The following is a 10963-nucleotide window of genomic DNA, read 5'->3' as shown; positions in this document are numbered from 1 at the left end:
AAAAAAGGAAAAGCTGTCTGCTCGCCAAGTTCCCCAGTTTTCCTCACTGAAGAGATCAGTGTTAACCATCTTTTGGTTTTCTTTGATTGAGAAGACCATGGCCTGGGCCAGGTACACCTTAGTCCCTAGACTGACATCGTTGCTCTTTTTAGCTCTCTGGAGAGGTCCCTCACAGCAGATTTTCCTAATGCCATTCGTCTGTTGATTTCCTGATTGCTGATGCCAAGAGTGTTTTACTGTTAGATGCTGTTAAAATTGACTCCTACTAACCTTGTGTACGACAGTGTGTACATATAGTATCTTTGTAATGAGTGTATATATACGTACAGAAGTAGTTGTAGGTGCCATTAAATTAATTCCAACTCAAAACAACCTTATGCACAACAGGACACAACACCCTTTGCTACCTTCACAACTGCGGTCATGGTTGAGCTTGTTATAGCTGCTCCCATTGTGTGTACACACATCCAAACACACACACACACACACACACAGGTCCGTAGGTAGTGTAAGTGGTTTATGTTTAGCTGTTATACTTGCATATATTATATTTAAACCTTTATGTATACATGTTATACATGTGTACGTATAAACATACAGACTCAACTGTATACATATAAGAGCCTGTGTGTGTGTGTGTTTGTGCGTATGTGTGTGTGTAGGTGTATATTGTTGTGTACCATCAAGCCAAAGGTGGGTGACTCTACTCCGTGGCCCTCAGGCCTGCCTTTACATGTTTTTGGTGAAACATTCTTCTAGGTCGTGTAACCCTGGTGTGTCCACTTGCTGTACAGAGGTAACTCATGGTCGCTGTGAAGCTGAACACTGTGACACTGATGAGTCAAATGCGAGAATGGTTAGCCATGGTGGACAGTGTTTGATGGAGCTCCCTGATTAAAGCAAGCTTGGAAGCAGGAGCAGCATCCACTTCTAAAATAGCTTGCTCCGGAAACCTTATGAACCTGGAGAAAGGACGAAAGTTGTACAGGAGGCGTCCAGGACTTTCATTCATAGGGTAGTTATGAGTCACCTGCGACTCAACGGTACTTAACAACAACAACAACAACAACAACCATTGACTTAGAAGTGACCCATAGCTGACCCTCCAGCGGGTTTTCAGAGGCTGTAAATCACACAGGAGGAGATTGTCCTTCTTTCTCCTGCGGAGCAGTTTGTGGCTTTGAACCACATGACCTTGGGTTGGCCATTGGACTGTTTACCACTAACCAGAACTCCCTGTTGTTACTGTTCTGGTTGTTATGTACCATCCAGCCGGAACCGACCCATAACAGACCCTCTGGTGGGTTTTCAGAGGCCGTTAATTGCACAGGAGGTTACTCATCTTTCTCTCATGGAGCAACTGGTGGACTCAAACCACGTGCCTTCAAGATTACAGCAGGGTTTCTTGCCACTAGGCCACTAGTGCTCCCTGTTGTTATTGTTACATGCCATTGACTCCACCATGACTCATTGCAACCTTATGCACAATAGCTCTGAACTCTCCTGGGCCAATCTTTTCTGACACACTTACCCTCATTACCTCAGATACTGTGTCTGTCCATCTCATCTGGGGTCTTCCTCTCCTGCACTGTCACTCTAACCTTCCAAGAATCATGTCCTTCTCCAAGGACTGGTCCCTCCTGGCAGCATGCCCGAAATATGTAAGACAGAGCTTCAAAATTCTAGACTCCAATGAACACTGTGATTTCACTCTCTCCAGGACAGTTTGTTCTCATGTTCAATACTCAACCTCAAAAGCATTGATTCTTCTTCTGTCATTTTTGGTCATTGTCCAGCTCTCTTGACGCACAGCGAGTGATTGTGAAGACCATGGCCTGGGGCAGGTGCACCTTAGTCTGTATACTGACACCGTTGCTCTTTTTAGCACTCTGGAGAGGTCCCTCACAGCAGATTTTCCTAATGCCATTTTCTTGATTTCCTGACTGCTGATGCCAAGAGTGTTGTTATGTTAGATGCTGTTGGATTGGCTGTCCCTCCTACTGACCCTGTGGACAGCAGATTGAAGCTGCCCTATCCTGCGCCATCCTCAGTCTCCATCACTGTCAAGCCCACTGTGCCCATCACCGTGGCAGTCTGTCTAATCCATCTCGTCCAGAGTTGTCTTCTCTTTTGCTGGCCCTCTGCTTTTCCAAGCATGATGTCCTTTTCCAAGGACTGCTGTCACCTGACAACATGTCCACAGTGTGTGAGACGCAGTTTCACCGGCAGAGCCTGTGAGGCTGTTTCTCTAAAAGGTGCAATTTCCTCATTTCATTTCCTCAAAGACAGATTTCAGGTTTGTTTGTTCTCTTGGCAGCCGGTGGATAGTCAGTATTCTTCTCCTATACTGCAATCCAAATCCATTTCTAAAACAGACAGCACTGCGTCTCTGAGTGGATTCTGACTCAATGGCCAGACTTGCCTCTGAGGTGCCTTTGGGTGAATCCGACGGCCTGCCTGTCAGGTAGTCATCGAGTGTGTGACTGTTTGTCCTCCCCCTCAGATTCTTGTCATCGTGTGCCATCTAGTCGGAACCGATCCGCAGCTGAGCCTCCAGCAGGCGTTCAGGGCAGTAAATCTTGTACAGGGGAAGTTTGCCATCCTTCTTCCATGGAGAAGCTGGTGGGTTTGAACCAGGTACATTTGAGTTTGCAGCTTAGGTTCTTACCACTAGGCCACCAGATGGCCCCTCTTCTGGATGTGTATGTGAATATATTTCAGAATATGAGCACTTTCAAATAAAGCAATTTTGAAATCTCAGCCACCTTAGATTCTAAGAGTCCCAAAATGATGGCTGTCATTCTGAAGCCTTTAAATGAAGCAATCAGATTTGAATTGAATCGGAACCACACAAATGGTGCACAGGGCTCCAGCCGTATTACTGCTGATCCTCCTGCGTTAGGACCTCGAAGGGAAGTTCAGGAGAGAGAAAGGGAGGGATCCTCCAGCTTGGTTTCTTTCACCGGCCTTAACCCAGAGGGGAGGGTCTTCTGTCTGCTTCTGCCTTGAAAACACTCAGATGATCAAAAAGCTGATTCATAATTGAAAAAAAAATATCTTTAATCCAGGTGTTTGGCTTCTGAGGCAACCACAGTGCACCCCCATCATCAAAGTCCCCTTGAGGGGTGCTGTGTCCCCTCAGTGGAGACTGTGTCTTCCTGGGTGTTGTGTCCCCTGTATGAATTCTGTGCTCTCCTTCCTGGGTGCTGTGTCCCCTTCCTGGGTGCTATGTCACCATCCTGGGTGCTGTGTCACCTTCCTGGGTGCTGTGTCCCCTTGCTGGGTGCTGTATGCCCTCACTGGGTGCTGTCCCCCTCTTGCTGGGTGCTGTCCCCCTCTTGCTGGGTGCTGTCCCCACCCCCCAGGTGCTGTGTCCTCTTCCTGGGTACTGTGTTCCCCTTCCTGGGTGCAGTGTCCCCTGCTGGGTGCTATGTCCACTCGCTGGGTGCTGCCCCCACTCTCTGGGTGTTATGTTCCTTGATGGGTGCTGTGTCCCCCCCACCCCCTGCTGGATGCTGTGTCCCTCCATTGGGTGCTGTGTCTCCCCCAGTGGGTGCTGTATCCCTCCACTGGGTGCTGTGTCTCCTCCACTGGGTGCTGTGTCCCCCCCCCCGCTGTGTGCTGTGTCCCCCCGCTGGGTGCTGTGTCCCCCCACTGGGTGCTGTGTCCCCCCACTAGGTGCTGTGTCCCCTGCTGGTCTCCTGGTACTTCCGCTTCTGCCCTTGTATAGAGAGAAGGGACGGACTCAGAGCCGGGCAGAGACGGGACGCGGTGGCCCCAAGATCACCAAGCCTTGCAGCTGTTTGGAGAGAGAACAGTCTGCATAATTGACGGGAGAGCTGGGCCGAGAATTGCCTCACATCTTTAAACATCGTCTTAACACTCTCACAGCAGGCTCCTTTTTAAAGAGAATTTAAATTTAATAATGCTGCACCGAATGCCCTTTTCATCTGAACCTGCATTTACAGTGTGCACGCACCTGGGGAGAGTCCAAAATCTCCACTGTCCGTTTGCCAATTCAAAGCATGTGTTTTTCTCCTGTTATGTGTGCCCCGCCCCCACGTAGATTTGAAGCAGCCGGTTAGGAACTGAGCTTCTGTTCTGCAGTGAAGGAGGAGGAGGACTGGGCTGTGTTTCTCGGGGCAGGAGACAGAGAGAGGCACGGTGGTTCAATAAAAGGGCGCTGGTGCCGTAGTGTATAACATGGTGGACGGTAAAGCAGAAGGTTGGTGGTTTGAATCCACCAGCTTCTTGAAAGCAAGCTGAGCGGTTTCCTCCCGCAAAGGTTGACAGCAGCCGCGGAGGTGTGGGAAGGCCACGTGGAGCTGGAGAGACTCTTCGCAGCGGCTGGGTGTGGGATGCTCGCCTCCCATTGGTTACTCGCAGGCTTGCTTCATCTTAGTGCACTTTACGGATGCTGTGTTTTTCTGTCTTGTTTTACAGATTAGAGGTTTAGATGTCTTTTCTTTTCCTGCTCCCCTGCCCCATCCTCCTGCCCTGGGTGTGGGGGATAAGAAGTGGCAGAGGCCGGCAGCAGCCCTGAGTGGAGCAGGTTTTCCGGTGCCTTTTCCCCCAGCGTGTGGCCACTTTACGTCTCTGGGCTCTAGTGTGGTGACCCTCGAGGTGTTTCAGGCGTTCCTCATGCTCTTCCTAGACCACAGCACAGTGTACACAGAATTGCATTTCCTGTTGTTGTTGTTGATTGCTGTCGAGTTGGACCCTCTGAACAAAAGGCCTGGAGCCTTTCCACAGCTGTCGACGTTTATCAAAGTTCATAGGGTTTCCGGAGGCTTGTTATTTAGGAAGTGGCTGCCACTGGGGAACCTGAAGAGATCCTGTGACTCACCTTATCTGGAACCAGACCTGAAATACGTCCCAGGTGAGGCGTTCTTGCCCTGTAATGCCCTTCACAGGGCTCACTCTGAGTCCCCCTTTTAGTACATGAGAGGGATGACGCCCCTCGCTCGGTGCTACGGAAGGTGGGGCGCTTCAGCTCGTTGACAGGTGAGAGGTGGTGCTTCAGGGAGACCTCCCTCGGGCCCTCTGACCCCAGGGAGCTCCTCACATATGCACACTGGTTACCTCTCTCTCTCTCTTTTTTTTTTTAAACATATTTTATTATTTGTGTGTGCATGTACCGTCAAATCAGATCTGACTGGTACAGGAGGAGATTGCCCCTCCTTCTCCAGCAGAGCATCTGGTGGATTAGAACCGCAACCTCTGGGATTGCAGTGCAGCTTCTTGTCACTAGGCCACCAGAGCTCCCTTCTCTCTCTCTTTTTTATGGTGAGAAAAGTTTGTATTTGGAATTAGCCAGCCGAACTCAGTTTAGATGATCCCAACTTTGTTGGCAACATCCAAAGCATCATAATCAGGAGCAAGTCAAACATAGGCCTTCTTCTCTCCATCAGGCCTAATCGAAGTGTTGACCTTAGCCACATCAATGTCATAGAGCTTCTTTATAGCTTGTTTGATTTGGTGCTTGTTGGCCTTGACATCCACAGTGAACACAAGTGTGTTGTTATCATCTATCTTTTTCATGGCTGACTCACTGGTCAAGGGAAATTTGATGACGGCATAGTGGTCAAGCTTGTTTCTCCTGGGGGGACTCTTCTGGGGGTATTTGGGCTGCCTTCAGAGTGAAAATGTCTTAGGCCGCCGGAAGGTGGGTGACATGCGGATCTTTTTTTTTTTTTTGCCTGTGGATGCCCTTCAGGACGCCTTCTTGGCCTTTAATGCCTTTGCTTTGGCTTCAGTTTTGGGAGGGGCAGGGGCTTCCTTCTTCACTTTCGACTCCATCTTCATAGAAAAAGCTCACCTCTCTTCTTCCTGACCTTCGCCCTTTTCCTCTGCTGGACCTTTCCCATCTCATTTTCACATCCCGTTAGCTCCATGGGTTGTAGTTTACAAACGTCCCCCAGTTTGCCTCTGTTATTTGTTTTTCTTTCTGTTTTTCTTCCCTTTATGTTGAACAAATCTGTAGATATTTGCAGTCATAAGGCTGAAGAGAAATACTTCCAGAACATTTTCTTACAGTTCGGAGATTAGCTTAGCTCAGGTTGCTCTGATACCGCCCCTTCAGGCCATGGACTCTGTTTCGTGTGTGTCCTTGAACACGACTTTCCAGTACTGACAGTTCCTAGCAAAAGAGGAAGCAGCTCTGGGAAGGAGAATAACAATAGTAAGGACGAGTCCCTGGGAGGGTAATGGTGAGAGAACTAACTGAAAGGTTGGAGGTTCATGTCCTCCTGCTGGCAGAAGACCATTCTGGCAATTACTTCGCAAATAACCCTCCACTGAGAAGAACCCCATAGGTCACAAATCTCCCGTGATGCCTGGGCTCGCTGTGAATTCCAGCCATATCTGTGGAATCCTCCTGGTGTAGTGGGCTATGTGTTGTGCTGCTAACATAAACCTGAGCGGTTCGAATCCAGCAGCTGCTCCGAGGGAGAAAAACAGTCCATCTCCTCCCATAGAGATTCTCAGCCTCGGAAAGTGGACGGAGGGCCGCTCTGAGTCTGCACTGACTGGGCGGCGGTTGAGGTTTATTCGTGGCCGCAGAGTCAACACCTCAGAGCTAATAGCTGTTATGGAGATGGAGGTCCAGTGAACGTAGTTAATCTGCTGACGCTGGCTGTAACAGGAACCCCCAAGACTCCCCTGTGTTTAACACCTCTCTGGTACTGTCCAAGTTGGTTCCCACCACAGCCCTTCAAGGGGGTGCTGCTAGTGTCTTCAGTTTACAGTTGGGGATTTGAGGACAAGGGAGGAAAGAGACATTGTCCAGAGTCACACAAAATCAAATCAAACTAGGATTTGATGTCAGGTGGCTTGGACCTTACATTGGCTGGTCTCAATCACCAAACACAGGAATGAATGAATGAATCAATACCGTGGAGAATCTGCTTTAGGGAGAACTCCCTTCAGAGTTTGGTGTTATAAACCGTCAATTCATCCAGAGTCAGAAACCAGTTACCCCGTGAGATGTTCTGGTGAACAGCTGTCAAAGGCAGGTCTACCGATAGTGGTGTTTTTCCACAGGGACTCAGGGTGACCTAGAACTGAATACTGTCCGGTCCTGTGATGTCCACATGACCTGCTGCTCATCAGGCCATTGTACCTGGCTTCTGAAGTAGCCAGGCCTTCCTTCCTAGTCTGCATGCTCAGTCCCTGTTCAGTATGGTGAACAAATCTGTATGTATTTGCAGTCGTCAAGCCAAAGCATTCTCATAGCAACACAGACAAAAGAGTAGCAGCTGAGTGTAAAATGCACTGACCAGGAATCGACTAGCATCTCCTGTGTGGAAGGTCTTTGGAGCCACCTGAGTCTTGCCCCAAAATATAGGCACCAATTTATTCTTTTCCAGCAAAGTATGTTTCTTGTACAGCCTTCTACCCTCTTCTCTCTCACTTGCCCCACCAAGTCCCCCGTTGAGGCTAAAACTGGCAGCAGCAGCTGGCCACAGCCCTCTGTGACCCCTGGGAGCCGCAGCTGGCACAGGGTAGAGACTGGGCAAAGCTGGCCTGCCCCCAGTGCCCCACCACCCCCAGTGCCCCTCCCTATGTGAAAGTGGATGTTGCAAACAGAAACTTAGACCTGTAACAGGTCCCAGCCCTGCTGGGCTCTGCCAGGGCTCCTGGCTGCAAACTCTGACAGGGCGGCAGCAGCGGGGCGAGGTTGGCATTCCCTGCTCACCTGAGGGGAATGCCAGGGCGCAGGCGTCGAGATTCCTATCAGAGACGTCTGTCACCCATCCTGCCCTCAGGAGACCAGGGTGCGGCAGGGAGGGCCTCCTGACATCCACCTGTGACTTACGAGTCCAGTCACCTCTCTGTCCACCTTGAAAACACTTGGGCAACAAGAGAGGTCACCTCCGCTGTTCTGAGCACTGGGCATCGACCCTGAGCAGATGCTGACCTTCCCACATGGACCTGTCTGTGTCTTGATGAGCAGGACTCGAGGTGGCGGCAGAGGTGCAGCTGAGACAACGTAAAACTTAAAAGAATTGCTGTCAAGTCGGATCCAACTCATAGCTGACCCTGCACTGACTGGGTTTCTGAGACTGTAAATCTTTTTTGTTTTTTTAATTTTTTTAAAAAATTACTTTATTTTTCTGTGTACTGTCAAATCGGATCTGACTGGTACAAGGAGGAGAGTGTTCCTCCTTCTCCAGCAGAGCATCTGGTGGATTCGAACTGCTCGCCTCTAGAGGCTGTAAATCTTAATGGGAGGAGACGGCCCATCTTTGTTCTGAGGAGTTGTTGCTCTGCGCCATCAGGTCAGAGCCTCCAGATTTTCAGAGCCATCAATCGCAGAGCGGATTACCCATCTCTTCCCTGCAGAGCAGCTGGTAGATTTGAACTACCAGCCTTTGGATTGGCAACACAATGCCCTACCCCTGAGCCACCAGAACTCCCTTCTGAGGAACAGCTCCAACCACCAGAGAGGCGAGTGTCTCCGGACTGCGGCACCAGGGTACCAGGGAGCCTGCTTTGGGACTAATGTGGGTGTAATCTCTAGAGGATGGGAGAGATGGGAGACAGAGCCCAGCCCTAATGTGCACCCTGGAACCTCCTGTTCCCACCTCACTGTCCACCTTGTTCAGAGGCAGAAAGGAGGCTGAGAGAGGAGGCAGGGTGGGGCTCAAGGTGGGACCCCTGTGAGGTCCTCCCCAGGGCTTCTGTCCCCCAAGTCCATGGAGCAGCCTGGGCACACAGTTGGAGTGGAGTGCTGGCAGAGTTGGGGTTGGTTTCTTGAGGGAATGTTGGGAAGAGGAAAGAGTGAGACCCCAGCTTCTTGCTCAGATAAGAGAACAGGGCCCTTCCTTTGCTAGGACAGAAAGTGAACAAGTGATGAAGTGGGGTGTCTGAAGGGTGGGGGAGCTCACACACAGTGCCTGAGGACTGGGGGAGGGGAATGGTTGCCCCAGGAGTCTGAGGCTACAGCACAAAGATGACTTGATGGCTGCTAATGACGCTACCCACAGGTGACCCTGCCTAGATTCCTTTTTCCCATCGGAATGAGGATGGGTCACAGTTGAGGGGGCTCAGCCCACAGCCAGCTGCAGTGGGGGAAGGGTCCCAGAGATCCAGTAACGTCCAGTGAGGGGGGTAGATAGTTGTCAGCACCGTCATAAAGATCGGGGCTTACACACGGAGGAGCTGGGTATCATCTGAAGAGGCCACGTCTACCACCCATCCACCCCGTGTCCTACAGTGGAGATGCTGGAAGCCGGTGACTGCGACTCCTCGCAACCCTCCGAACAGCAGCCCTGAGCCTTGTCCTGTCCTGCACAGTCCACACGACCTCTGACACACATCGTTACAGTCCCTGCGTCGCCCCATCTTGAAGATCTTCCTGTCTTTCTCTGCCCCTCCCCTTTTCCCAGGAGTATGTCTTTTACCGAGGACTGGGCTCTCCTGACAGCATGCCCGCACTGTGTGGGAAAAAGCTTCTCTGTCCTTGTCTCTAAGGAGCGCCTTTACTGCACTTTCTCTTTCTCTTTTTTTAAAAAATTTTATCATTGTGTGTGTGTGTACCGTCAAATCGGATCTGACCAGTACAGGAGGAGACTGCACTTTCTCCAGGAAGACTACTTTGTTGTTTTGGCGTCCACTGGATATTCTGCACTCTTCTCCCACACCTCAATTCTCCTGTCATTCTCCATATTCCAACTTTCAGATGTGTAAGGAGTAACTGAAAAGGTCATGATTTGGATCAGGCACTCCTTAGTCTTTAAACTGACATCATTGCCTTTTAGCAATTTGGAGGAAAAAAGTTCCCACTGCAACACGTCTTGATTGCCAGGTAGACCACGGTATTTCAGGTTCCAGCAGAGTCACCCATGGCCAACAGGTTTCAGCAGAGCTCACAGACTTGGAAGAAAAGCCTAGAATCTATTTCCAAGTGAAGAATGAGCTGTGGCACCTTGACTCTCATTGATCTGATCTCGTCCACTCTTGTGGCCACTGTGCATCCTGAGAACCTGCAAACCCACAGTCTTCTCTTCCAGCCAGGGTGGCACAGTGTGCTGTTGTGATCCGTCTTACTCCCTCTCGTCATGTCTGGCTCCTGGCATGACCCTCCGTTGGGGCTCTGAGCCGTCATCTTTCCCGGAGGAGATGCTTTGGAGCCGGTCCTTCATACAACAGGAGCACACACAGCCCAGCCCCAGGCCTGTGCCATCCTCACCGTCCTCCTTATTGAACCCCTCGTTGTCGCAGTCAGTCTGTCTCTTGAGGGTCTTCGTCGGTGACCTCTACCCAGCAGGATATTTTTCTCGAGGGCTTAGTCCCTCCTGATAACTATGCCCCAAATCCATAACACGCAATCTCACCATCTAGGCTTCTAAGAAGTGTTCTGACTGTACTTGATTCAAGATCAGTTTGTCTGTTTTTCTGGCGGGCCACGTCACAGTCTATACTCACTGTATTGAAAGGCATCGGTTTGTCAGCGTGACTTATCCACTGTCCAGCTCTCACACGCATGTGGCAAAGCTGAAAAATGCCATGACTTGAGTCAGTGGCACCTTTGACATCAGCTGACATCTTCACTCTAACATCTCGGGGGTCTTTTGTAGGTGGTGTGGTCCTTGGGGAGCTGCCCTGCTAACCCAGAGGGGACACCTCTCTGACAGTATTGGATCCCCCCACCGCTCTGAGGGAGAAAGATGGGCAATCTCCTGTGTAACTTAGACCTCCCAAAAACGTGGAGGGTCAGCTAGGCATCCGTTCCAACTTGATGGCTCTCTGTGAGGGACTGAGGGTGGAGACTGATAGAAGGAGCTGTCACAAAGAGAGCGCCCCACGGCTCCACCCGCACCCCACCTTGTCCCTTTCACTAGCTCCAGTCCGTGTCTGCTTCAACCTGGGTGAGCTTGTCAGTCAAGTCCTGGCAAGTTCCTGTTTGAGAATGCCTGCCCGGTGCTGTCTCACAGCCGTCCAGGATGGGGTCAGGTCTCAG

General features: G+C 50.6%; 1 protein-coding gene across 1 annotated transcript in view; it reads left to right on the top strand.

Moving 5' to 3' along the window:
- The window catches only part of AGPAT4 (1-acylglycerol-3-phosphate O-acyltransferase 4), a 40042-nt gene that overhangs the window by 730 nt on the left and 28349 nt on the right, over nt 1-10963 (top strand). The gene's annotated exons all lie outside the window — the stretch shown is intronic.

The sequence above is a fragment of the Elephantulus edwardii genome, unplaced genomic scaffold (assembly GCF_000299155.1).
Source record: "Elephantulus edwardii isolate Elephantulus edwardi_28Jun2011 unplaced genomic scaffold, EleEdw1.0 scaffold00024, whole genome shotgun sequence".
NCBI lineage: Eukaryota > Metazoa > Chordata > Mammalia > Macroscelidea > Macroscelididae > Elephantulus > Elephantulus edwardii.
Note: the sequence above shows the minus strand (reverse complement) of the source record. Positions and strands in the feature narration are given on the sequence as shown.